This window comes from Theropithecus gelada, chromosome 8 (assembly GCF_003255815.1).
Source record: "Theropithecus gelada isolate Dixy chromosome 8, Tgel_1.0, whole genome shotgun sequence".
NCBI lineage: Eukaryota > Metazoa > Chordata > Mammalia > Primates > Cercopithecidae > Theropithecus > Theropithecus gelada.
Window position 1 is genome coordinate 142441126 of NC_037676.1, and position 23298 is coordinate 142464423.

Genomic DNA, 23298 nt, shown 5'->3' on the forward strand with positions numbered 1-23298 from the left:
CTGATCTGTTTCTGTTGGTGGTGCCTATGGAAGACACGTATGAAGACTGTGATCAAGCACTTAAGAGTAGGGTCCTCTCTGCACCTGGAAGAAACTGGAGGTGCCCAACTGGCCCCTCTTCAAGCACTGCATGTGGGCAGCAAAGATCCACCTGACGTCCCACAAGCAGCTCGGGCTGAATAGGCACGAAACGAACTTCAGAAGATTCTATTTCTCATAACAGGCTAGACAACTCAGACCAGCTCAGCCACTGAGAACAGCTAGAAAACATGGACAAAGTAGTCTTAAAATCCATGCAAGCATCAGAGAGCTAACAAGAACTACAGGGCTACTGTCTAGCAGAGGGGGAAGTACAGATACATGAGCCTGACAAACATCCCCTAGAGGTGCCTGCAGATTTCAGAAGAGTTCACCAAGAGAATCTGAGCGGAATCCGAGGAGAACCTTTGACATATTCAAAGGACTTGATGTGAAAAACACTGGCGTTCAGTGTTCCCCGTGGAGAGTGGATAGTAAATCCAGGAAGCTTCAGGTAGGGCCACAAAGTGAAGGTAGACTGGAAACAAAGCAGCCCTCACTGGGCCTAAGGCCCAGCTTTGTACCATGTCAGTCCCTGCAACTGGTAGGCCATTTTTCTACCAAAATTTATTTCTTGTCACTCCTTGTTCTACCTCCATTTCTGTTTGCCTTTATGCATTGGTAATTATCTTCCCTCTGACAACCTTATATCCTAATATGCCCCTATTTTTGGTCACAGTTCAAATGCTACCTCTTCCATAATGCCTCCCTCAGCTGTCCTAATGGAAAGCAAGTACATCTTCCTCGGAGTTCCAGCATCTTCTCTATCCTAAGACTCGTGCCTACCTCCTGCTGACCTGTACACAGGCAGAGAGCCTTGTAGGAGGTCAGAGGGGTCGGGGCTCAGGTATGGCCCCCCTCCTACCTGGCTGAATGACCTTCATCAAGTCAAATAACCTTCTATGAGCTTTAAATCCATCATCCCCTAAATGGGAACAGTGAGAACACATATGCTGTGAGGTTATATAGAAGAATAAATGAATTATTGCACAGGAAGGATTCATCATAATGCCGGGCGTGGGGCAAGCATTCAGTAAAAAGAGCTGTTCTTATTCCCACCACAGCAAATTATGCACGTCTTAGATTCCTTGATGACTATAAACTCCTTGAAGACTGAATTCTTGTCAGATTCACCATTGTGTCCCTCATAGTAGCTGACGCAGGCTCTAACAAATTGGAAGCCCTCAGTAAATAGTAACTAAATGAATGAATAAATCACAGGGTCAAATTCAGTATTTAGTTGACATGCACACAGTTTACACACACGTGCTCAATAAAAAATTCCATCATCCCAAAGTCACATTCAACAACCAACTCCTGGTTAACTGAAATTTCATCAGGTAGATATGTGCAAAGACTTATTTGTAAAGACTCAATCAAAAGCTGTTAAGTTTGAATGAGTTAATTTTCTCTCTTTTTTCCTCATTTCTCTCAGCACCAGGGACACAATTTATAAAACCTCTCCATGACACCATGATGCCCGGATGCCTGCTGTGAAGGGTACTAATATTACGAACAGAACCATTTGCAAAACATAAACTCCACATTTGTTTAGCATCTTACCCCAGAAACTAGGTCAAGTGGACCTCTAAGCAAGCATGGTATGAAAGACCACTCAATGTGACTTCGCCCAATAAGTTGTCCTCTGTTGAGTGAAGGCCAGGTGCCCAACAGGGTATTTTTGCCATTTCATGTCTGTTTGTGTCTGTGTGTCTCCCTGGGTCTCCATCCCTCTCTCTGACGTATACACAGGGCCTGTAATACAGCTTGTCTAGCTCCTCCCAAGGGAGGCTCCATCCTTAGCAAGCACACAAACACTTTCATCACCCGAAGGACCCTGATTCTTCTTTTTTTTTTTTTTTTTTTTTTTTTTGGCCTTGGAAATACCAATCCTATTTTACACTTATAACAATGGTAAATTCTTCATTTCTGGAAATGGTCAGATGTTTTGGCCTGTAGAGGAAAGCAGAGTGAACATCTGGCTTTTGTCTGCCCCGCATTTCTCTTTTCTTTGGGGAGCAGCTCCTTCTTCGTCCCATGTGGTTCTGGTTGGATCAAGGTTGGCCTTGATCCTGCCATGGCCAGAGATGAAAACACCCCATCAACAGTGTTTATCCAGAGGACAAACAGAAGGTACAAGAAGGGACATGAAAAGCCCTTCTATGAGATTTGATTTACAAATTCTAGAAAGAAAAGAGTCTGGTTTGTCTTCCTCTGAATCACGTTATAAAGATCCAGCTATGGGCCGGGCGTGGTGGCTCATGCCTGTAATCTCAGTACTTTAGGAGGCCGAGGTGGGTGGATCACTTCAGGTCAGGGGTTCAAGACCAGCCTGGGCAACATGGTGAAACCCCATCTCTACTAAAAATACAAAAAATAGCTGGGCGTGGTAGTGCACGCCTACAGTCCCAGGTACTGGGGAGGCTAAGACAGGAGAATTGGGTGAACCTGGGAGGCAGAGGTTGCAGTGAGCTGAGATCACACCACTGTACTCCAGCCTGGGTGACAGGGAGAGACTCTGTCTCGAAAAAGAAAAAGATCCAGCTATGGGGCCTGCCTGCAGCCCTCCTTCCCCAACACATTGAGACACTCTGGGCAACACACAACTCTATGAACCTTAGTTTTCTTGGCTCTGAAATGGGAACCAACTAAAAAACTCAATGAGATTTGATGTAAAAGTACTTTGGAAAAACACAAATCAGCAATGTTTTGGAACTAGGAGGCTCTGGGATATGAGCACTTGGCAAAAAAAAAAAAAAAAAGTCTTAAAATTCCATCTGAAATTTGCCTCCTTTTTGGACACAGACCTCAAAATCTCCAAGAAACCTCAAAAACCTGCCATCTTCAAGCTCAGAAAAACACTAAGAAAGCCACTCTATGGATTCTTTACAGACTATAGAAGCCTGTTCTCAAATCCAGCTGAAGATACAAAACACAAGAAGCATATAAATTATAAATGGGGACAGAATGTAACCAGCTCAGGTAGGAGGCAGAAGCCAGCCTTCAGAAAACTGAAGCTGAGCCCTTCGCCCATACAGGAACAGAGTTGGAGAGAAGGGGCAGCTGCAGAGGGATGGCGAGAGATGAGATGGAATAAGATGTCGTGAGCAGGGAAGCAAATCACAGGGCACGCCTGGGAAGGATCTCTCTCCAGTTGGGGTGGGGTGGAGGGGAGAAAATTATGTTCAATCATTTAGCCAATTTTTCTGCCAACACAGGCTATCACAAATAGAACAGAGAACAGATTGGGATGACAATTAATAGGAAGACAGGACAAAAAAAGTTACAAACAGATGAAGGCGGCCTAGTAGGAGGACTAAAGAGTTTAGTGGATTTATCAGGACAGAGGGTATTTAAGAATGGTATGAGTCTGGTAGATCATCATGAATAAAACTGAGCTTTTAGAGACAATTTCATACTTACCATTTATAGTGCTCAACTTTTCTATTAAGAGCAACTCTGTGGGAAATTCAGAAAGACCATTTTGTATGCTAAAATAATACTTCTCTCTAGAATTCAGCCATATCGCAACCACGATGACAATTGGGGGAAATGACAGCTGAAAGCAGGATTTGTGCAGGGGAAAGAAAAAGCAGAGTCACAATAAAAACAGCTCTTCTAGGAAGGGGTGAGGGCTGAGAGCCACGTCCATGGCTTGGCACCAGGCGCTCAGTATGCACCATCCAACTCTTTACACCCTGCAAAGTCAGGCGTTCTCTTACCGATTCTATAGATGAGGAAGCTGAGGCTCTGAGAAGGTAAGTAACTTGCTCAATATCACACAGCTCATCAGAAGCACAGTCAGAAGTAGACCTCATGACAACTGGATTGGTCACTACCCAGCAAAACTGACCCAAATAATATATTTCAGTCCCCAAACTGGGCTTCCACAAAAGCTCACCAGCCAAGGTTGTTCTGCAGCACATCACCGGGCCAAAACTGTGCACCATGCGTTCCACTAAACTAATCCCAAGGACCCTTGCAGGGGGGCTTTAGCATCTATCTCCAGTGGTGGGATCTACGCAGGGATGTGTCCATTTTGGTACACTTTTCAAAGAGACACTAATGCATAAGGCTGACTACATTTTCCTCTCTTGTGAGAGGCACCTAAAATAAACTAGAATAAAATACATTAACAAAGGCAACAGGAGGCAACAATTGCTCAGTGGGAGTTTGTCAGGGATATGCTGTTCCAGGTAGAATATATTTTAAAGATGCTTTCTCATTTAGTCATAAAATCCACAGGTGCCAAAAAAGCCCATCTGGTTATCATAAAATATCCTCAAGAAAACCAAAGCAGTAGAAGCAGTTGGCTAAGAAATTAGCCAATACTCATCCTAAATTTCCATAAAGAAAGTAGCATGCTCATTCATTCAGAAACTTTGGAATATGTTTAGGAAAGAAAAAATAATCATACAGGAATAGTGGCCTTCACATACTATTCAAATGGCAACAGTCCATCTTCCCCACGGGCAGCCTCACTTTGAGACTGGTCTTCCTTCTGTCGGATGCTCCCTGCAGCAGGGCCAGACTTAAAGTCCTCTGCCCTCACCGACACCGGAAGCCTCCAGGTACAGGAGGCTGTAACTACCAACTGAACCTGTGAAATGTTCTGGGTGGTTCCCAACTTGTTCTAAACTTAGACTGTGGGGACAATTGCACAACCCTGTGAATACACTAAGTGACCGAATTGTATCTCACGTGAATTCTATCTCAACAAATATTTTTTAAAAACTAAAAGAATAGTACAACTGTGTTAGGGTACAAACACACTTTAGGGGTAGGGAGGAAGATAAAGAGAAAAGAGAGATTATATCCAACGGAATAACAATTAGACCAGAAGCTAACCTCCCAGCAGCAAGGGAAGTCATAAGAATTCATCTTCAAAATATTAAAGAAAATTCATCTGCTACACTAGACTATGTATACAGCAGAACTTTTTTAAAGAATGATGGTGACAAACACACTCTTTGGCTAAAAATTAAGAGAACTTACCACCAATACGTTCTCACTAGGAACTTCAGGTACACAGAAATACTACACTTCAGGTACACAGAAAATCATTTCAGAAGGAAGGTCAAAGATACAGAAAAGAATGGGAAACACAGAAAGCAGTAGGCAAGTAGATACATCAAAACATTGTGCTTTAGTCAATTCCATATGTTTTCTTTTTCCTTTTTTTTTTTTTTTTTTTGAGACAGAGTCTTACTCTGTGGCCCAGGCCGGAGTGCAGTGGTGTGATCTCGGCTCATTGCAACCTCCACCTCCCGGGTTCAAGCAATTCTCTGCCTCAGTCTCCTGAGTAGCTGGGATTACCGGCACCTGTCACCATGCCCAGCTAATTTTTTTTTTTTTGTATTTTTAGTAGAGACCGGGTTTCGCCATCTTGGCCAGGCTAGTCTTGAACTCCTGACTGACCTCGTGATCCACCTGCCTCAGCCTCCCAAAGTGCTGGGATTACAGGTGTGAGACACTGCACCCGGCCTCTTTTTTCTTTTTTGAGACAGAGTCTTACTCTATCACCAAGGCTGGTGTGTAGTGGCGCAATCTTGGCTCACCGCTTCCCCGGTTCATGCCTCGGCCTCCCAAGTGGCTGAGATTACAGGCGCACACCACCACACCCAGCTAACTTTTGTATTTTTAGTAGAGATGGGGTTTCGCCATGTTGGCCAGGCTGGTCTCAAATTCCTGGCCTCAAGTGATCCACCAGCCTCAGCCTCCCAAAGTGCTGGAGTTACAGGCATGAGCCACCACACCCGGCCTCTATATGTTTTCAATGTACCAAATATTCCCTTGGCCTCTAAAATGTACAAAGCAACATCACATAGGCAGAAAAGGTCCTTTAAAGTTGCAGCCCTAAAATCTGAGAGTGAGATTTCCTTCTAGGGTCCCAGATAACTCCACATGGCAGTGTACACAGATGCACACTTCCTCCCAGTCATTTCACAGGGAGTCCAGACCGTCACCTGCCAGGGCAAAAGTAAACATTCATACAGCAGCAAGGCCATCTCACAACAGGCACAAGCATAAAATGTGCTCCAAGAGCTAATGTCCAACCAAGACTGCATGTGGTACCTACTGGTAAGAATGATCTCCTTTGCTGGACAAAAACACTGGCCACACAGAAAACCAACTACAAAGCACTTTTAAAGCACTGAACAGTCATGTTAGCATAAGGATATTATTGCATTTTCTTTCCTTCTAAAGATGGTTAAGAAAAAAAAAAGAAGGGCCAGGCGCGGTGTCTCATGCCTATAATCCCAGCACTTTGGGAGGCCAAGGTAGGTGGATCACCTGAGGTCAGGAATTCAAGACCAGCCTGACCAACATGGTGAAATCCCATCTCTACCTAAAATACAAAAAAAAAAAATCAGCTGGGGGTGGTGGCGGGCACATGCAGTCCCAGCTACTCAGGAGGCTGAGGCAGGAGAATGGGGTGAACCCAGGAGGCGGAGCTTGCAGTGAGCCGAGATCATGCCACTGCACTCCAGCCTGGGCAACACAGTGAGACTCTGTCTCAAAAAAATAAAATAAAATAAAATACAAAATTAGCCAGGCGTGGTGGCACACGCCTGTAATCCCAGCTACTCAGGAGGCTGAGGCACAAGAATTGCTTGAACCTGGGAGGTGGAGGTTGCAGTGAGCCAAGGTCATGCCACTGCACCCCAGCCTGGGCAACAAGAGCACAACTCCATCTCAAAAAACAAGAAAAGAGGCCGGGCGCAGTGGCTCACGCCTGTAATCCCAGCACTTTGGGAGGCCAAGGTGGGCGGATCACAAGGTCAGGAGATTGAGACCATCCTGGCTAACACGGTGAAACCCCATGTCTACCAAAAATACAAAAAATTAGCCGGGTGAGGTGGCGGGTGCTTGTAGTCACAGCTACTCGGGAGGCTGAGGCAGGAGAAAGGCATGAACCCGGGAGGCGGAGCCTGCAGTGAGCCGAGATTGTGCCACTGCACTCCAGCCTGGGTGACAAAGCGAGACTCTGTCTCCAAAAAAAAAAAAAAAGAAAGAAAAGAAAGTGGATGAAACTGAAGCAGGTGAGGACTCAGCCACAGGTAAGTAAGGCATTTGTGAGCACTGGCAATCGGTCCTGGAGGACGTGCCCTCTTCCGCGGAAATCGTCAAGAGAAGTGGAAACTGTGGCTGGGGGTCTTAGGACCCCTCTGACTGAGACAGGAAATCAGACTTGGATCTGGGCACTTACAACAGTGACCTGCACTGACATCTTTACTAGACCATAGAGTGTTGGGGGCAGGAAACCTGCATTTAAAGTCTGTATCCAAATAGTTTGTCACAGTGCCTAGCACATAGTAGCAATGGAGAAAAATATTTGCTGGGTGAACGAATGAGCTAATGTCATTTCCTAGTTCCTGTGTGATGAGAAATGCCTCGCAGCCTCAGGTGCTGCCCGGCACATGGGAAGCCCAGGACACCCCTCCAAGGCCATCATTTCCAGGGACAGATGCACAGGCACTCCCTAAAGTTGTGTCATGTGGCAGCCAAGAACTGCATGCCTGCACTGAAAAGCGCCTAATAATGACAGGAATGAATGAGTTTGTGAATTAATGACTTCATGAATGAATAAGTAAATGACCAGCAAAAAGAGAGAAAAGCAGTTAGCAGTTTGTTGCCGGGCTTTCAAAACCAAAGATTAGTTTTAAAAACTGCTAGTAAATCACTGCTTTTTTTTTTTTTCTTGAGATGGAGTCTTGCTCTCTCGGCCAGTGTGGATTACAGTGGTGTGATTGCAGCTCACTGCAACCTCTGCCTCCTGGGTTCAAGCAATTCTCCTGCCTCAGCCTCCCAAGTAGCTGGGATTACATGTGCGGCACCACCACACCCAGCTAATTTTTTTTATATTTTTAGTAGAGACCCCTCTCTCTCCCCCACCACATACACACACACACACACACACACACACACACAAACACAGTCTCTCCCCCACCACACACACACACACACACACACACACACACAGATAAACAGACACTCTCTCCCCCACCACATATACACACACACACACACACACACACACACACACGTTAAGTCCCTGGAATTGACTTTGCTCTTTTCTGCCACAGCGTTTTTACACACACATAAAACAACATTTTCCCACCCTACCCTTTTCACCTATTTAAGTGCTTCCCCTTCTGTAAATCTTACCTCAGTAATTATTCCCAAAGAAAAGCCTTCCCAGCCCTTTAAATTAAGTCGAACCCTGATTACATACTCTCGGCATCATATATTCTGTAGCTGGCATTTAGCAGTTACAATTTTTCATTTATTTGTGAAATTGCTTATCCCTCTCACTAGACTTATGCTAATACAGTAGCCACTAGAGAAATGTGGGTACTTAAATTTAAAGTAATTAAAATTAAATAAAATTAATAATGAGTCATTGAGATCAAGGGCCCCCAACCCCCAGTCCGTGGCCTGTTAGGAAATGGGCCACGCAGCAGGAGGTGAGTGGAGGGCAAGTGAGCACGCCTGAGCTCCACCTCCTGCCAGATCAGTGGAAGCATTAGATTCTCATAGGATCACAAACCCTACTGTGAAATGCACACGCAAGGCATCTAGGTTGCGTGCTCTTTACAAGAATCTAACGCCTGATGATCTGAAGCAGAACAACTTTATCTAGAAACCACTGTCTTCCATGAAACCCATCCCTGGTGCCAAAAAAGCTGGGGACCTCTGCTTTAGATGCATCGTCCATGTCTCAAGTGACCAAGGCCACATGTGGCTGGTGGCTGCGATGGTGGACAGTACTGCACAGGTCATTCCCGCCAGTACATAGAGTCCTGTGGATGGTGCCACCCTGGATGCTAAGCTCCTAGAGGGCAGAGACTGTGTCTTATTTTACTCCAGACACTCCCAAGAGTAGCAGAGTGCATGCAATAAAACAGATATGCAACAAATATTTGTGACGAAGATGGAGAAAAAAAAAGAACTATGACTGCTTTCTTTGCTAAAGTATAAAAACCCAGAAAGAAGGAAATTGTGTAAGTCCTGTTACCTGATTAGAGAGAACATTAAGAACTAGTTACTTCCATAATTTAAAACTGTATAACATAATTCAAAATCTTCTATAATTCCTGCTCCCTATTCAACAAATACTTGAGTACTTTATATGTGCCACACAATACTACACACACAAGTTAATTCAAGATGGTTCATAGGCCTAAATGCAAAAACTGAAACAATACATTTTCTAGAAGAAAACATATTTCCATGACCTTGATGTAAGTAAAGATTTCCTAAACAAAAATTAGCACTAACCAAGAGGAAAATAATTATAATAAAATTAAGAAACCTAAGAAAAATTACAATACATATATATTTTTTTGAGATGGAGTTTCACTCTTATTGCCCAGGAGGGAGTGCAGTGGCACAATCTAGGCTCACTGCAACCTCTACTTGCCTGGTTCAAGCAATTCTTCTGCCTCAGCCTCCCAAGTAGGCTGGGATTACAAGCACCTGCCACCATGTGCAGTTAATTTTTTGTATTTTTAGTAGAGACAGGGTTTTGCCATGTTGGTCAGGCTGGTCTCTAACTCCTGACCTCAGGTGATCCACCTGCCTCGGCCTCCCAAAGTGCTGGGATTACAGGCGTGAGCCACCGTGCCCGGCTGAAAATTTACAATTTTTAGTTAAGAAATTTAATTAAGAAAATTGATAAATTCTCTTCATCAAAAGGCAGCATCAGGAAAGTAAAAAGCCTGGCCACAGATTCTAAGATGTGTGCAATACTCATAGCTGACAATGGACTAATATCCAAAATATGTTGAGTACTCCTATAAATCAGTTGGAAGGTAAATAACCCAATAAAAAAATGAAGAAAATATTTTAATAGACACTTCACAAAAGTATATATCCAAATAATAAATAAGTATATGATAGACGTGCAACATTATTGGCTACTTGGGAAAAGCAAGTTAATACCACAGTGAGACAACACCACATGTAAACCAGAACAGCTGTAATTTAAAATACTGACAACACCAATGCGTGGTGAAGATCTGGAGCAAGAGAGAGTTCATACATAGCACTGGGATGTACAGAAATCCCAAGGACCATTTTGAAAATCTGTTTGGTTATGGATCCATGAAAGCCAACATAAACATGAGCTTATGTCCACCAAATACGTGCACAAGAATGTCTATAGCAGCATCATTCATAACAGCCCAAACGTAAAAACCGCCCACATGTTCATCACAAGTATAATGAATAAACTGTGGCATTTTCATGCAATACCATCCAGCCATAGAAAAGAACAAATGCAAAATACAATATACATGCATCTCAGATATCAAGTGCAGGAAGAAGGAAAAAAACAAGATACAGACTTCTAACATGGAGAAATTAAGAGCATACAATTGTGTCACTTTAGGCCAAAGGAAAAAAGAAAACAAAAGAATGTACTTTTTTTTTTTTTTGAGACAGAGTCTCACTTTGTCATCCAGGCTGGAGTGCTGTGGTGTGATCATGACTCACTGCAACCTCCGCCTCCCAGGTTCAAGAAGTTCTGCCTCAGCCACCCAAGTAACTGGGATTACAGGCATGTGCCACCATGCCCGGCTAATTTTTATATTTTTAGCAGAGATGGGGTTTCACCATGTTGGCCAGGCTGGTCTCGAACTCCTGGCTTCAAGTGACCCACCCGCCTCAGCCTCCCAAAGTGCTGGGATTGCAGGCATGAGCCACAGTGGTCACTTATTTCTTCTACATGGAACTTAAGTAAAAACAAAACTAATCTATGATAGAAGTCGTAATTTACAGTTATCTTTGTGGGGAGTTATCGACTGGAGGACTCGAGAGAACTGGAGGGTGCTGGAAATTATTTATATCATGATCTGGGTGTTTACACAGATTAATATGAACATAAAAATAAAAATTCATCAAGCTATAAACTTAACCTTTGTGTTCATTACTGTATGTAAGTTATACCTCCATAAAAAAAGACTTCAAATACCACTTAACAAAAAATATCAGGGAATAAATGTAGTAAAATCTGTGGGACCTTTATAGAGAATATGAGGCAATATTTTTGAAAGACATTTAAAATGACAAATGAAGAGACATACAATATTCATAGATAGGAAGACTAACCACCATAAACATGTCACTTCTCCTCCAAATTAATCTATAGATTTGATGCAGTCCCAGTCAATATTCTAACATACTGCTTTCAGGAACTTGACAAATTGATTCTAAAATTGATGTGGGCTGGGTGCGGTGGCTCACGCTGTAATTCCAGCACTTTGGCAGGCCAGGGCGGGCGGATCACCTGAGGTCAGGAGTTTGAGACCAGTCTGGCTAACATGGTGAAACCCCGCCTCTATTAAAAATAAAAAAAGTGGCCGGGCGCGGTGGCTCAAGCCTGTAATCCCAGCACTTTGGGAGGCCGAGACGGGCGGATCACGAGGTCAGGAGATCAAGACCATCCTGGCTAACACGGTGAAACCCCGTCTCTACTAAAAATACAAGAAAATTAGCCGGGCGAGGTGGCGGGCGCCTGTAGTCCCAGCTACTCGGGAGGCTGAGGCAGGAGAATGGCGTGAACCCGGGAGGCGGAGCTTGCAGTGAGCCGAGATCGCGCCACTGCACTCCAGCCTGGGGCACAGAGCAAGACTCCGTCTCCAAAAAAAAAATAAAAAATAAAAAATAAAAAAAAATAAAAAATAAAAAAAGTTAGCTGGGTGTGGTGGCACATGCCTGTAGTCCCAGCTACTCAGGACGCTGAGGCAGGAGAATCACTTGAGCCTGGGAGGTGGAGGATGCAGTGAGCCGAGATCACGCCACTGCGCTCTGCCCTGGGCGACAGAGTGAGACTTCATCTCAAAAAAATATACAAAATAAATGAAATAAAATTGATGTGGAAGATCATCAGACACAGAGCATCCAAAGAGCTCCTGAACAATCATCTAGTCGGGAGACTTGCCCCATCAGACCTCAAAACTCATCATCACGGGGAACAGGGAATAAGCAGCAACTAGGTCTGCCTGGAGAAGCCCAGAATTTGGAACAACTGCCTTGAGATTCAGAGAATGAGTAAGAGTTTTTCAAGAAAACAAGCAGAAGAAAGACAGTCTATACCAATGGTTCCCAAACTTTGCTGCACATTAGAATCATCTGGGGTACTTTGAAAAACTGTAAGTCCAGTTAAATCTCCAAATTTAGGACTAGGAGTCAGACATGTTTTTTTAAGATCCCCAGGTGATTCCAGAGTGCAGAAAAGCTGGAGAGCCACTGGTTTATTCTTGCAGTAAATATGAGGGCATGGCAAATCAGAGAAATGCAAGTAATTCAGTGTTCCTGGAATATAAACCACAGGAGGGAGGAGGGGGACAGCAAGGCAGCAGCAAGGGCACACCGTGCAGGCCCCGGGAGAGACCGTCCCGAGGGTGACGGGACACCACCAGAAGTCACCCCACAGAAGAGGGGCAGAGTCAGATTCTGCCTTAGAAACATGACTGCGGTGACAATGTGGAAGATAGTGGAAAAGGGGACAAAATTAGCAGCCGGGAGCCCAATCCAAAGACTACTAAAATGGCAAAGATGAGAAATGACAAGGGCCTGAATCAGAGCAGTGACGCGGACACGGGGAGAAGGCGTGAAAATACTTAGAAAACCAAATTGGCAAGACTTGGTGTGATCAACACGATGAGCTAACAGTAAACCAACTGGCAGTGATCCGTAGAAATCCTCCCTTTCCTCTTGGGATGAAAATACTCTGAAATCCCTGTCCTGAACACCTAGCTGACTTGTCTCACGGTGAGTCACTGCCAGCCTGGGCGTAAAGGGCACTAATGAAAACAGCCAGCTCAGTGGTCCGGGAGACGTCGGCTCGGCTCCGGCTGCCTGCAATGGGGATCACCTGTTGCTGACGAATGACAAACACCTGGATTTTCATTCTCTCCTGCTGGTTTAGGAAGTTATTTTCCAACCCAAATTTAAATCAAAGAAGTGAGTCAACCTCCCCACCTACAGGCTAACAGTGGCTAGGGAGAAGTGCACTTACAGGTTATTAGACAGATGTCTGGAGCATATTCAGCTTAGGGGTGTTGAAAAACTTTCAGGGTCCGGAGGAGCCCCAGCACCAGAAAAGTGCTCCTGAGAGCTCCAGGGAAGCAGGAGCAGGCTGACCTTTCCCTAGGCTGCACCGCCACGCTGTGAAATTAGTGCCTGTGAGTCAGACGGCAGGGAGATGGCACAGGCTAAATATAACGATGGGCAGGCTGTCCAAAGCATCATTAACCTTTTTCCTTCAGAACAAAGGCGGATAACCCACCGAATACAAGACAAAAGCAGCGCATAATATGACAAATGGCCAACGTAATCCGAAAATAATTGCAGATCTGAATTAAACCGTAAGATGTGAATTGATTTCAGCTCGAAGATGTACAGAGCTGGGAACAACAATGCTCCCCTCTTGTGACAAGGAAAAAGAGTTGGATAAACTGAAAATTAACTTTCCCTACCTGATCAGAGAGCTGGGGCCACGGGAAACAGCCAGCCTGGAATGCAGAGCGAGGCCCCCGCAGGGGAAGCGCGACCCCTGTGCTGCCAGGGCTCCAGCAAACACCAGGCAAGGCAACAAAAAGCTTCAGCTAGAACCTTCAGGAACTGCCCAAGGCTAGGGTGGGCTGGCAAGAGTGGAGGGGCCCGGGGGCTGCAGACCAAGGGGCTTCCCACCAGGAGCTCACCGGAAAGAGGGAAGAGGCCCCGGAGAAAGCTGCTCCTTGGAGCTGGCTTGGGGGCACCAGGCCATTCTCCCTTTCTGTTTCACGGAGTCAAAGCAGAGGGAAGAACAATGAAGACGGCAGCAGTGTGAGGGCACAGAGGGAAGCCCCACGCCAGCCTCCACCCAGACGCGCTTCCCTCAACCCCCTCAAATCAGGAGCCCACAGGCAGGCAGGCAGCTGGGGGTGGAAGGCCGCTGAGCCGCCTGAGCACACGAGGCCCTCTCGAGAGACAGAGCCCAGGAACAAAGTGTAAGAGGGCCTCGGATGGGGCCCTCGGGAGTTCCAGTGTTTCCCGGTAAAGAGGAAAAGGAAGAATCTCCAACTGAATGGGACAGAGAGCTGCTCCTGAGGCAGTAAGAAAAGCAAGAGTATTGGAGGAAGATGCACTCACCAGGGGCTAGGAACAAAAAAACAAGACTCCCGGCCCTGCCTGCGAGATGAGGGTGGTGGAGTGAGAAGCACGAAGTGCAGGTGTGCTTCCCGCTGCTCGGGACTCACTGGCATGGAGGCCGCATCCACCTCACCGCCCTGGAGGGGATGCGTGGGAGGCGCCTGGACAGCGACACCAAGGCACGCGCAGGCCGCCAGGTCCTCTGCTCTCGCCGGCCCCTGGGCTCTCTGGTCTCAGGAAAGAACCCAAGTTTCCATGAAATCCCTGGCCGCCTTCTTAGTAACACATGTTTGTGGGAAAAACTCAGGCAAATAGAAATTGCAAAGAAAAAAAGAAATATTATGGTATTAAGATTCCAGTCACCTTTGTCTTTGAATTCTGGGCAATTCAGGATGAGTCACTGTTCTTTAAAAAATAAGACTACGAATTCCAAAAATTAGTATTTGTTTTCAAGAGCAGTAGCAGATGAGGACAAAGACACTGAATAACTGTCCCAATTTCAGAGTACAATAAGGGGGGAAGGGGCAAGTTATGGAAGTGAATACAATGCGTTCAAGAGCGATGGCTCTCGAATAAAATTCATTCCTGACCACAATGATAAGGGGAAGCATCCGTTATCATAAAACTGTGAAGAAGCAAAATATAATGAAATGCCAAATAGACATGGTTTTTTTCACCCTAGTCTCCAATTCTGGACAAAGAACTGAACTGATTCCAACTTCCCACAGGCAGTTTGTCTTTCGCCTGATAAACATGAGGCATTTCAGGCAAAAAGAACTGCATTTTTCTAGCCGGACAGAAGAGATTCTAATGGGAGCTCACGAAACTACTTGACCTGCTACTGAATTGTGTGCTGCAAACCCAGCAGCGTCCAACGGTGACAGTGCGCAGGGGCGCTGCGGGGAGGACTGGGGAGAATTCTGATCCCCCAGGCTATGGGATCTCCCCTACCACTGCATGTCCACATCGCCTCTTGCTCTCCAGGACACCTGGCACACTCCTGGTTAAGACCTTCCTGCCTCAACTTCAGGTGGTTACACTTACCGCCTGCCATACCCAGGTGAATCTCAGATGACACTCCCAAATCTAGCCCGCTTACCTTCTTTTATTTTATTTTTTGAGTCAGTGTCTCACTCTGTCGCCCAGACTGGAGTGCAGTGGCACCAACACAGCTCACGACAGCCTGGAACTCCTGGGCTCAAACAATCCTCCCGCCTCAGCCTCCCAAGTCCAGCTCATTTTGCTTATTTTTTGTAGAGATGGGGTCTTGCTGCGCTGACTGGTCTCAAACTCCCGGGCTCAAGTGATTCTCCCACCTCTGACTCCCAAATCACTGGGATTACAGGTGTGAGCCACCGCACCCAGCCCCACTCGCCTTCTTAAAACAGAGTTTCCCATCATACCAGCCTTCTTTTAAAAAGCTGTCAGCAGCTCTCCAGTATCTTTCAATGAAGTTCAAATTACTTCTGGAACTTCAGGCCTTCCACAGCCTACCTGAGCCTGCCATTCCCACGAGGATCCCCTCCTGCTCCTGGGTCCTCTAAGCTGTCCAGACCAGCCTTTATTCAGGGCCACCCTGTCACCTGCATCCCTGCTGGTGGTATCCAGCTCATCTTCAGTCAGGATCTGTTCAAAGACCCTTCATTCAGGTCAGGCGTGGTGGTTCACATCTGTAATTCCAGCACTTTGGGAGGCCGAGGCAGGTGGAGCACCTGAGGTCAGGAGTTTGAGACCAGCCTGTCCAACATGATGAAACCCTGTCTCTACTAAAAACATAAAAATTAGCCAGGCATGGCGGTGTGTCCCTGTCATCCCAGCTACTCGGGAGGAGAATCGCTTGAACCTGGGAGATGGAGGTTGTAGTGAGCAGATCACACCACTGCACTACATCTCAAAAACAAAAATTGGGCCGGGCATGGTGGCGCATGCCTGTAATCCCTGCACTTTGGGAGGCCAAGGCGGGTGGATCATGAGGTCAAGGGATTGAGACCATCCTGGCCAACATGGTGAACCCCTGTCTCTACTAAAAATACAAAAATTACCTGGGTATGGTGGTGCACGCCTATAGTCCCAGCTACTCGGGAGGCTGAGGCAGGAGAATCGCTTAAACCTGGGAGGCAGAGGTTGCAGCGAGCTGAGATTGTGCTACTGCATTCCAGCCTGGCAACGGAGTGAGACTCCATCTCAAAAAAATAAAATTAAATTGAATTAAAATTAAAAAGATTTTAAAAGACCCTTCATTCAGAGTTCAGAAAGCAACACCAGATCATCACAGCCAGACAGCTCTCCCGTCTCTGAACTCAGGGTGAGGAACACTCGGCAGCCTTCGCAGCGTGCCTTCCGTCCCTCACTTGCTAAACGTATGCCAAGAATCTGCTCTGACCAGGCCCCGCTGCGTCCTGGGAAAGAAGAGAGCACAGGCCAGCTGCGTGGGAGACTCCGGGAAGAATGAGCCCGAGCTCTGCCGCCACAGGACATGGAGGGAGGGGACACTCAAGGGCTTGCAGGAGGGAGGGGCTGATGTGGGTTGGAGAAAAAGAGAGACGGACGTTCCAGGTGGAGGGACGAGCACAGATGAAGGGAAGAGCCAGGGTGGGGCATGCAAGGGCCCAGTAACACGAAGAGGTAGCGAGACAGAGAGAGAGAGAGATTGGGAGCAGATTACATAGAGACATAGACACCAAAGTGAGGAGCACATTTGTTTTTGAGAAAACTCTAAGACATACCAGAAGATGGATTCAAGAGGGACAGGCTAGTGACGGGGAGAAGAGTTACTAGGCTCCTGTGATGGCTCAGATAAAAGGTGTTTCGTGTGCGTACCAAGGCAAAGAGGGACAGAGGATGGAGGGATGTTTAAGAGAAAGAACAGATGAGCCTTGGGGAAGAACGGATGGAACTCGAACTGTGAGGGAACCCCCCAGGCCTGGGGACAGCCCCAGGCCTCTCGCCGGCACTTCCCGGCAGATGATGATGGCTTTTGCCACCAAAGGAAACCCAGAAAGGTGAGCCGGTCTGGAGAGAATGACAATCCCTCAGAGTTTGGACAAGCTGAACTGCAGGTGCTTTCGGGGCTGCAGGTGAAAAAGTCAGAACGCCAACAGCTAAAAACATTGACATGGAATTCAGGACCAGAAACAGACGTTTCAGAGTCATTACCATCGTGTTAGAGCCTGTGAAATCATGTAGGAAAAATATGGCGTAAGATAAGTATCAAGGACAAAACTGTTAGGAACATCCATAGCTGGGGATGCAGCAGTGAAGGGAAGTCGGGAACAGTCAGTGTGGCACGGCAAGGGCCAGGGGAGAGAAGCTCCCCACCTACCGGAGGACTGGCCAGTCACTGGCGTCTCACAAGGATGAGTAAGTGGCAACCGCAGAGGGGGAGGGAGGTTAAAAGCCTGATTTCAACAGGCAGAAAAGTATAAGGAGGATGAAAAAGTGAAGGGGAAAGAGTAAGGAGGAGCCAGAGAGAAAGACACGGTTGAGAAGAGGATTTGGGCATATCGGCTGAGGGCCTGGTACAAAACTGCTCAAAGTTTGGTACGCAGCATTCCCCAGAGAACGGGTCAGAAACACAGATCGCACCCCAGCGCCCACAGAAAGGGATGTCGAAGAGCTGGGTGGGCCGAGGAATCTGCGTTTTGGCAGAGACACTTTGATGCAGGTGGTCCTTGGACCATGACCTAGAAAAACAAGGGCAAGTTCAAAAGACCAAAGACAAAGGATACCTGATCCGGAACACAAGTCGGACGATTCACCTCTGATGAGAGGAGGACCCCATCTTCCTCCAGAATGAAACAGATGGGAAAACAAGTGTATCCCAGAGGAAAAGGAGGCAGCAGAGAAGCTTTCTGCCTGATGGCCTCTAGTGGATCTTTGAAAAGAGACCATCTGCTGAGAGGATGGGACACAAGAGTGGGGGAAAGCCTTAAAAAAGTGGCACGTTGACAACAGCCAAAACTAGGCACACACTTGCCCCTGTGTTGTGATGAATGAATGTTTAGTGGGAGAGCCGTGTGATACAGATATGCATATTTTCCCCATGGTGTTCAAATCATGAGATAAAATGAACACTACTCATCAAAGTCAACCTATCCCTTCTCAAGATACAAAAGCAGCAGATGACTTACAGGACCAGGTTTGCTGCCCACTCTCTATTACCCTCCTCTCTGACAAGGACTGAAAGATTCCTTACATGAATTGCTATCATATCCCCATTTTTTAAAAAATCAAGTCTCCATTTGTCCAACAGAATTGTGACATTCACTTCCCCGCAAACCAGAAGTTATAGGTACCACAAAGATGGACCTAGAAATACTGTTCTGTTTGTTCCCTAAGGCAGGGGCCCGCAACCCCCAGTACCAGTCTGTGGCCTGTTAGGAACTGAGCCGCACAGCAGGAGGTGCGCGGCAGCCTAGCGAGCATTACAGCCTGAGCTCCACCTCCTGTCTGCTCAGCAGCGGCCTCAGGCTCTCACAGGAGTGCAAACTCTATTGTGAACTGTGCGCGCCAAGGATCTAGGTTGCACGCTCCTTAAGAGAATCTAATGCCCGGTGATCTGAGGTGGAAGAGTTTCATCCCAAAACCATCCCCTCGCCACCCTGGTCTGCTGAAAAATTGGTCCTTGGTGCCAAAGAGGTTGGGGACCTCTGCCCAAAGGGAAGGAAGGAGTGGATAACGGCAGGACAAGCTCTGCAGCAGGCAGGGCCCCTGGTGCTGCTGTGTGAGGCCTTGGACAAATCATTCCACCTTCCTGGGACTCAGGTTCCTGTTGTAAACCAGATTGATTAGCTGACATCTACCGTCTCGTCTCATTCTGTGGTACTAGGGATCACTATTTCCCATACTGAAACTGAAATGCCACATTTAATTATCATGTCTAACAGAAACTGTCAGCAGGGAAAGCTGACATTTCTCTTACAAAACCAAAAGCCAAAAAGTACACAGAGAAAGAAAACCAAATTAAATAATTAATTAATTCAAAAGGAAACCAAAGCAGGTGATGCTTTCATCCCACTGTCAAGAAACAGCAACCCCGAAGGCAGTTTTCATCTGAGGCATCAATCCCAATAACATCAAAACACTAATTTATCAGTCTTCCCAACAGCTCCCTGTGCTCAAACACGTCCCTCAGACAAAGAGGCACACGCAGCAGCCTGGCTCGATCTTCCAGATAATTCCTTCGTGAAAACCTTCTTGGATAAAATAATTTTTCAGTCTCATCAGATGAGAAAGCTATTATGCAAAAGTATTATTACTAAGGTGTTTCCAATTCCTTTTTTTTTTTTTTTTTTTTTTTTTTGTTTTTTGAAACAGAGTTTTGCTCTGTCACCAGGCTGGAGTGCTGTGGCGCAATCTCAGCTCACTGCAATCTCTGCTTTCCGGGTTCAAGTGATTCTCCTGCCTCAGCCGTCCAAGTACCTGGGATTAAGGTACACGCCACCACACTAAGCTAATTTTTGTATTTTTAGTAGACATGGGGTTTCACCATGTTGGCCAGGATGGTCTCGATCTCCTGACCTCATGATCCACCCACCTCGGCCTCCCAAAGTGCTGGGATTACAGGCATGAGCCACTGCGCCCAACCTCCTTTATTCTTTTTAAAAACACTTTATTATGAAATATAACACTGATTTGACAAAACTGCCAAAAATAAAGATATCGCTTAATGAATTATTATGAAGCAAACACCCTAGAAAACACAACACAGGTCCAGAAGCAGAATTTTACCAGCCCCCTAGAAGCCCTCGATTTGCCCATCCCAATGCTGATGTCCTCACTCACCCACAGGGCCCACCACCCAGACTTTGTGCTAGTCACTTCCTTGCTTCTCTTTGCCATTTTACCACCTAAGCACACCGTAATGAAACTACAGTTTAGCTGTGCCTATTTTTAAATGTGTCATTTAACTCTCTAACTACAGATAGCCTTCTCATCTCTTTTTTGTGGTGTGTGTCTGTAAAATTCACATAATTTAAAGTTTGCCATTTTAACCATTTGTAAATTACATGGGGTCAGCAGCATTAAGCACATTCACACTGTTGTACAATCACCACCATCATCCATCTCCAGAACTTCATCCCTTTTCCCCTCTGATAATTTACTTGTTGAGGGAACCAATTCATGGACTGCGGGGTTTCCTGGAGTCTGGACGGCCAACTGTGTCCCCACAGTGTAGTTTAACAAGCTTTTCTGCCCTCTGAAGTCCTGTAAATTAGTAGTTAGAGCCAGAGCGCTGATCAGCCTCAGGTGTGATTCTGGACCACTGCTGATTCACAGAAGGTGCTGTGTTTTCGCAGCAGGAGGAACATAATGTGTGGCTGTCTCTTCTTTTGTTATGTGGATGCTTACTATCTCGACCCATTAATCTATTAGGGATGGCAAAATGATGATATTCGAATTCTATCATCCTTTTCTCAATTGTTAGCTCAAATACTTCTATAAAGAGAGACTCCCTTCCTCAACTGTTATTAGATCGTCCAATAGCACGGTCTGTATGAAAAGGCAGAATAAATACTCATTGCTTACCATTTTCAAAATGACAAATCGCTTCCCCATCATTTTCCAAGGGTGAACAATTCTCTCAAGCAGCATTGAGAACTCATGGACTGGAACACAGTTCGCATCCTTATGGATGCTCAAATTGCCAGGGGTCACCTCTCAGGCGGAGCCCTTCGGCACAACCTCAATGCTCTCTAATCACCCCTTTGCTGCAAGTTTGACAAGATGATCCGAGATCACCTTCCTGCTCTGTTTCCTGCTCCACATCTAGAACTGGCTATTTCTCCGAGAAGCGCTGGTTTCTCTGAGTGAGAAAGTGTGTTTCAAGACCAGGAGGTGGGCATTAGGAACACTCACTGCTGCTGGGCGGGTCCGTTTCTAGACTCGGACAGTGTACGAGGCTGGGAGATCGACAGATTTTCAAATAGTTCATGATTCCTTACTGATATTTTTTATTCAAATTCTAGACTACAAGGTTTTTACTTAACCTCATATCTGACATCAGTTACTTCCTGTCTTCCATATGAGAATCCTAGTTGAAAACTAGATTCAGATGATAGAATGAGATTATCACAGAATTAATCATTTACTCCACACTGATACATAGTTTCAGAAAAATAGTACTAACACTATTTCTACCAAAACAATTATGGAGAACAGTTTAAAAATTACTTTTGGGGCCAGTCATAGTGGCTCACGCCTGTAATCCCAGCACTTTGGGCGGCCAAGGCGGGCAGATCACCTGAGGTCAGAAGTTTGAGACCAGCCTGGCGAACATGGGGAAACCCCGTCTCTCCTAAAACTACAAAAGTTACCCAGGTGTGGTGGCGTATGCATGTAGTCCCAGCTACTCCGGAGGCTGAGGCAGGAGAATCACTTGAACCCAGGAGGAGGAGATTGCAGTAAGCTGAGATCGTGCCACTACGCTCTAGCCTGGGCGATAAAGCCAGACTTTGTCTCAAAAAAAAAAAAATTACTTTTGCATATGATTTCCTGTGCTCCCCCTATCTTTTAAATGATTGTGATGGATACTGTAAGAGCAGATTACCATGACATACTATCTTCTCCCTTTGAATGCTCTTTTGGTCTTAGCTATACAAGCAACTATATGTTTAATGCTCACCGCAAGTCCTTATAACAATGTCTCTCTAGTTATTTTGGCTGTCCTTCCCTAGTAGAATCCTCAAGAAATCATGAGAATTTAATCCTTCCAGTCTTGCATGTTGACAACAATTTGTCAAAGCCCTGTATACCTAAAAGTTAGTGTGGCTGTGCCTACAAATCTCTGGCTCAAATTTTCATTACATGAGTATCTAGACATAGTCTAGATACATGCTATTCTATTGACTTCTGGAATACTGCTGCTGTCAAAAACTCCAATGATAATCTGATTTTCTTTATTTCATAAATCACTTGCTATTTGAGTCTGAAAGCCCAGAAGACTTTCTTTAAGTCCAGTAATAGAACTAGAATATTTCCCGGTCATTCTAGGTCAAGATTTTCATGTATACAGTGTACACATTCATGCAATAGTTTCAAGGGTTGTTTTTGTTTCTTTTTTTTTTTTTTTTTTTTTTTTTTTACAGAAAGTTTTCTGTGAATTATGGTTTTTAACATGTTGTGGTTCCATTGTTTCAGTTTCCTTCTCTGGTGTCTCATAGCAGATATATGGATGGATGGATGGATGCATGCATGCACGTACGTTAGATCTTCTTTGCCTAGCTTCTAAGTGTGTCACTTTCTCTTTAATCATCTTTCTTTCAATTGTCTTTTTCTCCTCTCTTTTCATCTTCTGCTTCCCTTAATGTATCTGGCAGGTATATGTAATTCACTAGAAACTACACTGCTGGAAAAAAAAAAAAAAATTCTTCTAATTCTTTCCTGAGTTATATCCATCTCATTTCTGAGTTTTTCTCATTCAGGTTTATGTTATTCTTTTGTACTTTTTCTTCATGTCTTTTAGCTCCTTATGGGTTTTTGTAATTTTTATCAGCTTTTGAGCATGTTCTTGTATGTTATCTCACTGTTTATGTTTTCACTAGGATCACTTTACATAGAGTTTGGCCATAATCCTTTTCTGTTGACCATCTTTACATGAAATTAGTTTTCATGAATGTTTAGGAGATTCAGGACAGCTCTTCTAATTCTAGTAAATCTATACACTGTTTTCTGTGTTTTTAGTTGGTACTCAAGAATATAAGAAATTACTTTCTAGACCACTTTACTCTGTTCTCCTCCCCCAGTTTCAGCCAGACCTTCTCTTTCCTTGGTTCTGCTATCTCACCTCTGCTCCTAGCAGCTTCTCCACAGGTGAGGAGCTGTGGAGAAGCTTTGTTCTAGAGGAATTACTTGCACTTCTCCACGGCTTTGTTCTAGAGGAATTACTTGCACTCATTTGCTATTGGAACATAAAAACTCCTCCACATATCAACTGCTGTTCTCAACTTGGCCCACTGAGCTGTCCAATGAGTATCTCCTGGCTGTTTGGGGATTCCTGGGTGTGTGTTTCCGGCTTCCTCTCGTGCAGACGGTGAAACCGTGTCGTTATGAGTGGTTTGTCCACTTATATTTGGGGGTCTG

General features: G+C 45.4%; 1 protein-coding gene across 1 annotated transcript in view; it reads right to left on the bottom strand.

The window, feature by feature from the left end:
* TRAPPC9 (trafficking protein particle complex 9) overlaps positions 1–23298 on the bottom strand; it is a 714313-nt gene that overhangs the window by 488298 nt on the left and 202717 nt on the right. The window lies entirely within an intron of this gene.